This window comes from Asparagus officinalis, chromosome 8 (genome assembly GCF_001876935.1).
Source record: "Asparagus officinalis chromosome 8, Aspof.V1, whole genome shotgun sequence".
In the NCBI taxonomy this organism is placed as follows: domain Eukaryota; kingdom Viridiplantae; phylum Streptophyta; class Magnoliopsida; order Asparagales; family Asparagaceae; genus Asparagus; species Asparagus officinalis.
The window spans coordinates 10,355,174-10,361,368 of NC_033801.1; the positions used below are offsets into that span (position 1 = coordinate 10,355,174).

A 6,195-nucleotide genomic window follows, 5' to 3' on the forward strand; every position below is an offset into this window, starting at 1 on the left:
TATTGTCAAACATATGGTGTGTGGGCAGCAGTTGATACTGAACTGTTGAAACTATGCAGCATCGGGCTGTGAGGTCACAGTAGCGAGGGATGTCAACGAGGGTATAACAAGTGGAGGTGGGATAGGGCAGTGCAAGGGACGGCGGTGCGAGGATTGATGGGTTGCAGTCCTGTGGTTGGTGTAGCTCGTGCCGGATCAGCGAGCAATGACGAGGGTGGTGATTGGAGTGGGCTTTGGCGGTGGTTGGTGCTTGAGGGCTAACGATGCTCAAGGGCTAACACGGGTGAGAGCAGCGGTATCGGACATGCGCGGTGCAGGGTTGTCGAAGCCGCCAAGGGGAAGCGCGTAGTGCAGCGAAACCCCCACAGTGGCCCCTAGGTTAAGGAGGAAGAAAGAGCTGACGGCTCTGGTGTTGGATTTTTACAATAGTAAAGTGACTGCCATACCAAAACGTATCTGGGTTGTTGTAGTAGGGGTTGTATCTTGGGATAACTATCAATTACTTAATCCTGGTAGGGTCAAAGATCCCATGACAATTTATTCTTATCAATTGAGATTTGGTCAACCAATTGATCCTATCTCTTGATTAAAAAGCTCTCCCTATAAATAGGGATGAAGGCTTCATCTCAAAGATATATCACTTCACATACTAATATTAGCAACAGGCTCGTGGTATTGATTGAGGTTGTTGCGTGCGTCATGAACAGTGTGGGGAGTCTCGTCCGTCGTAGTTCCCTCCACCATCGACATCCGAAGCTGGTCATCGCTATAGCTTGCAGATCGGAAGATTAGAGCCACGATCCGAGGTATATCTCTCCGATTCTTTTAACATCAGGTACCAGGTTAAGTATAGATAGATTTGAGAGAACTTGATTATATTATTCACTGCATTAAAGTGTTTAAATAAAGTAGAAAGAGAGAGGTTCTAAATTGCTAAGCAATATGGGACTAAATAAAGAAACATAATAGTGCCTAACTATAATATTTAACATTTTCAGAGAGAGAGAGAGAGAGAGTTGTAAAGGATAGCAATAACTTCCATCATTTTAGACATGGGCGTTTTCTTGTAGGAAAATGATAGGGGCACACTTTCAACCACAACCTCAACCACACTCCCTCTCTCATTTGCTACAGTATACCGGGGCCCACATGAGATTTTAAAATTTTAAAATCCCATGTGGGGCCCGGTGTACTATAGCAAATGAGAGATTGAGTGTGGTTGAGGTTGTGGTTGGTGGTGTGCCCCTAGTGCCACCCTTTCTTGTAAGGACTACTGGTAGTATTTGCTTCGAGTTTCACCTATGTTATTTAGTAGTATATGTTCTTTAGTTTTATTTAGATCCATGAATAAAATGAAGAAGTTTAAGTGAGTTTAAATTTTGCAAACGTTTACTTGAGTTTAAATTATTCAGTTTAATCATTGAAATTATATTTTCGTCTGAAATGTTTGTAAATGAGACGAGAGTTTGCGGTGAGAAAGTCTGAAAGAGGGCAGTTTGCAGACTTAGAGCTTTTACTTATTTTTAGTATTTTGCAGAATTTATTGATTATAAAGTAGGACCCCGTACTCGCCATTCATCTATGTCAAGAGGCATATAGAAGCTAGCTTAATGGATAAGTGGTGTGCAGGTTGCATCAAGATTGAATGATAGTTAGCTGCATTCAAACATTACGCATGATTTTGCTTGTATTTATGATGGATCTTGAGGTTAACTTCTCATGTGCTTCCCTCTTTTCTCCACCAATTTTCCCACTCGAAATAACTTAAACTTTTTGCCATGAATAATAATGATTTTAAACTATGGAAGTATAAAAATGAAACAGAACAGAAAAACTTGTGGTAGAAATTGGGTTTTTGCTAAATTTATTATATAGAAACTCAGATATCTAGTAGTGGAAATAGCATTTGAATTCTAGATATCATATCATACTCCCTTTAAAAGCACGAGTTTGGGAAAATCTTTCTATGGTCAGTATTACCCATAGCTTTTTTTGAATATTACATTGTTATCCTAATCTATTATAATTTTAATCATATCTTATCTAATTCCACGTGAACTATCTATAGGTCAACAATTTAAAAAAAGTTATTTTGAATATTTCACTTAAATCTTAATCTATCCAAATACTAATTATATCCTATATTAACTCAATATGAACTACCTATAACTCAAAAATATAGAAAAAATAAGATTAAGAAATTATACATAGATAACATATTATAATACATGAAGTATTATAAAAAAACCTAAAAGTTTCAAAATTTGCATATAATAGCCTTCAAAGTTTAAAATTACACAAAACACCTTGACTTTTTAAACCTTAAAAACAAACATGATATCTAAAAATTTAAAACTTATAATTAACACCCTTAACATTTTAAAAATTATACTTAAAAACAAACATGATATCTAAAAATTTAAAACTTATAATTAACACCCTTAACATTTTAAAAATTATAGAAACAACCTCAAAAGTTTAAAGGTAATTTAAAACTTATAATTAACACCCTTAACATTTTAAAAATTATAGAAACAACCTCAAAAGTTTAAAGGTTAAATTACATTTATATACCCTATGTGTTTTTCTCTTGAAGCAGTTATATACCGTAAGTTACAAAATATAGCAAAAAAATACCCTGAGTTGGTAAAAATTTGCAAGTTGGTACCTTCTGTTAACCAGCTGTGAAAATATTCTCTGGAATATTCCCACATGCTAGACCTATGATCAACTTGAATACTTCTTACCCTCATTTATTATATTATTTACTATATTACCTACCCCACCACCCCCCGGCGCAAATTAGATTATTTTCATCATCTTCTTCTTCTTTTCGTGGCCTCCAACTTCTTCTTCCTCTTTAATATGGGTAACAATAGAAAATAAGAGATTTCACTATGTTGGGGGGAGATTAATTCTTAAGGAGGGGCATTATTGTCCTTTCATGTATTTTTTAACACCGTTAGCTAAATTTAAACAGTTACCAACTAGGGGTATTTTTTTGCTATGTTTTGTAACTTAGGGTATATAACTACTACAAGAGAAAAATAATAGGGTATATAAGTGCCATTTAGTCATGTTTAAATTACAAAAAAAAACATTCTAAAATTCAGAGATTTCAAAACTTAGAAACAACATAGACGGATTCTAGGGATTATCATTAGGCACATAGAAATTTAAAATTAGTAAAAAAAAATAACCTCAAAGGTACAAAAATTATAAAAACTCTCTCAAAAGTAAAAAATTATTAAAAAATTCTGAAATTTTAAAACTTATAATTGGTACATATCAAATTTAGAAATTATCAGCAGATTGCTAAAAATTTAATATTTTTAAAAAACAACGTACAATTATAGTAATTATAAAAATGCCTTCAAATTTCCAGAGTTACGAGAAATATTCTAACATTTAAAAATTTATCACCAATACATGAAACATGAAAATTATAAGCGCCCAACTTAAAATTTAAATTTTTTATAAAATACTATCAATGTTTAAAAATTGCAAAACACACCCTCTGTGACGCCCTTGTTTTCACACATGGCTGCAGTCCAAGGTGAACCCAGAGATGTCAAACCTGTCATGCACCCACACTGTGCAACAACAAGTTTCACCAATCACAGTAATATCCTCTAGTGGAATTAAAGTAAAGTGCAGGTACAAAATAGGTAATAAAAAGGAAATAACTACAACAGACATGATATAGAAAGGAGTATCTCATAAATAAATCATGTCTCAGTGAACAATCTAGAGTACATCCGACATCTGAAATAAATAAATATGTCTCGACATGAAACAGCTAAAAATGTAACTAAGGCTCATAGCATTTACAAAATGTGATACAAAACTCTAATATCCGAATGAAAATAACTCTACTGTGGAGTCTCTACTAGTAACTCATGTGACAGCGACTATGCAATAACTCCGTCATCCTGCGGCCCTCCGATGCTCTGATGCACCTGAAGATTAAAATAAAAGAAAAAGGACAACAACAAGAGCGTCAGAACGCTAGCAAGATTACCTTCATCCGCCCCCGGGTAAGGGCTACTAAATGAAGTGGAGGCTCTATCTATTAAGCATAGCCTACCTAGATCATTTTCCCCGTATATAAGAAAAATACTTATTAATACATACATATAAGCAATCATCTACTCTGAAATAAATGGATGTTGATATTTAGAAATCCACAACACGAGCATAGGTATGTCGAATATCTCGTTAGCTCAAATTGTGAATAGCTAAATACCAAATCCAAAAGCTACTACATGGAGCAATAAGAAAAGACAATTTCATCTCAAACCATATCAAAGGTGTCCTAACAGATATCAGATACGTGTCCAACACATGGACTTCATCTGCTACATATTAGATAAGACAACTCGAATAAGTGTCCAACACATGGACTATATATGATGAATGTCCAACACATGGACTGCAATAGATAAATGTCCAACACGAGGACGTCATATAATTAAAGTCCAACACATGGGCCGTAATAGGTAAATGTCCAATACGAGGACTGCATATGATTAAGGTCCAACACATGGGCCACAATAGGTAAATGTCCAACACGAGGACTGCATATGATTAAGGTCCAACACATGGGCCACAATAGGTAAATGTCTAACACGAGGACTACATATGATGAGCGTAATACAAATAAATGATGTAAGTACAATGCGTATATACTATTCACACTCGTGCCTCGGTGAGTGAATCCTAAACTCATGTCCGTAATCAACTCATGTGTAGAATACACAATTTACAGTGTATTAAAATACCAGATAACCCAGATAATTCGCTGGTCACACAAACACATGTAAACAACATGCACATGCACAAACAGGTCCAGTGGTCGACCGCTGTGATCATCATGGTCGACCATGAAATGAGTAGAAAGACATTGCACAAAATATCGCCCAGCGGTCGATCGTCGTGTCTACTGCGGTTGACCGCGCAGAAACAGAGAGCTTCCTGCACAAAAACGTCGCCCAGCGGTCGACCGCCACGTCCACTGCGGTCGACCGCGCAAAAGCATAATAGGTTTTCAGCTTTTGAACTTGTAGAAATTTTAACTCATCAATAATATGAATTTTGTCATTTATAAATCATATAACAAGATGAAAACTTTATTTCTACATATCAGAAAAATATCTCATGATTTACTTAAACTTGATTTAACCTAATCAAGTTTAACAACCCAAGTAATCAAATTCTTTATAAGAACCCTAGTTATCGACAAAATTAACATAAATATACTTGTATGAAACCTAAAACCGATGTAACAATTGTTTTTCCACATTTTCAAATCTTGTTTTACCCCAAACCTAGGGTTTTAAGCATCTCTAATCAACATAAAATATCATTTAATTGCCAAATTTGGATTTAAACATGGTTTAATCATGATTAATAAATTAAAAATAAAATTATGAATAACCCTAATGATCATGATCATATTTTTATCATAAACAGCAAGGAATTATTATAGATCTATCATGGTTTAAAGAATTATCATCAAAAATCTAAACTTTATCATGTTGGGTTAAACTTTACCATGAAAAACATCACTTTAACCATTAAAATTCTAATCTTTATTAAGGGAAGGGTTTGGATGCAGATAATCTTGCATTATCATGTGCACAAACCCCTAAAACAATCAGCAAATGATCCCTCGATGCCAAACGCCGCAAATCTCGCATTCTCCTCGCTTTTCGCCTCATGAAACTCTCTCGAGAACTCAAGTTTAGGGCTAGGGTTTGAGAGAGGAGGAGAGGGGCTGGGAACACAGAAGAAAAGAGATGTTTTTCGTGTATAAATGTGTATATATATGACAGTAAACCCGAATAAATACAGCCTAAAATCCAAAACCCGAAACTGGAAACCCAGTCTGACTAGAAACATACTCTTCGGTATTTTGACTGTAACTTTCGCATCCGACCTCGGAATAAGGTGATTAAGATTTGTTGGAAAGCTGCTGAAGAGACCTACAACTTTGGTCTTTTAAGTGTGTAAAATACTCTTCCATATTCATAATGTATCAGTGTGTAAAATACAAAATCTCTCCACTGGTCATTATTTTCCAGATGTATACATCATGCATGTTTTGTGCATTTGCACTCATTATAAATATATACATTGAATTGATCTCAAATCAATTCCTAGCATACTCAAACATCACAATATGTTATTTATCAA

General features: G+C 34.8%; 1 protein-coding gene across 1 annotated transcript in view; it reads left to right on the plus strand.

The window, feature by feature from the left end:
- LOC109820835 overlaps positions 1-6,195 on the plus strand; it is a 9,205-nt gene that overhangs the window by 1,091 nt on the left and 1,919 nt on the right. The gene's annotated exons all lie outside the window — the stretch shown is intronic.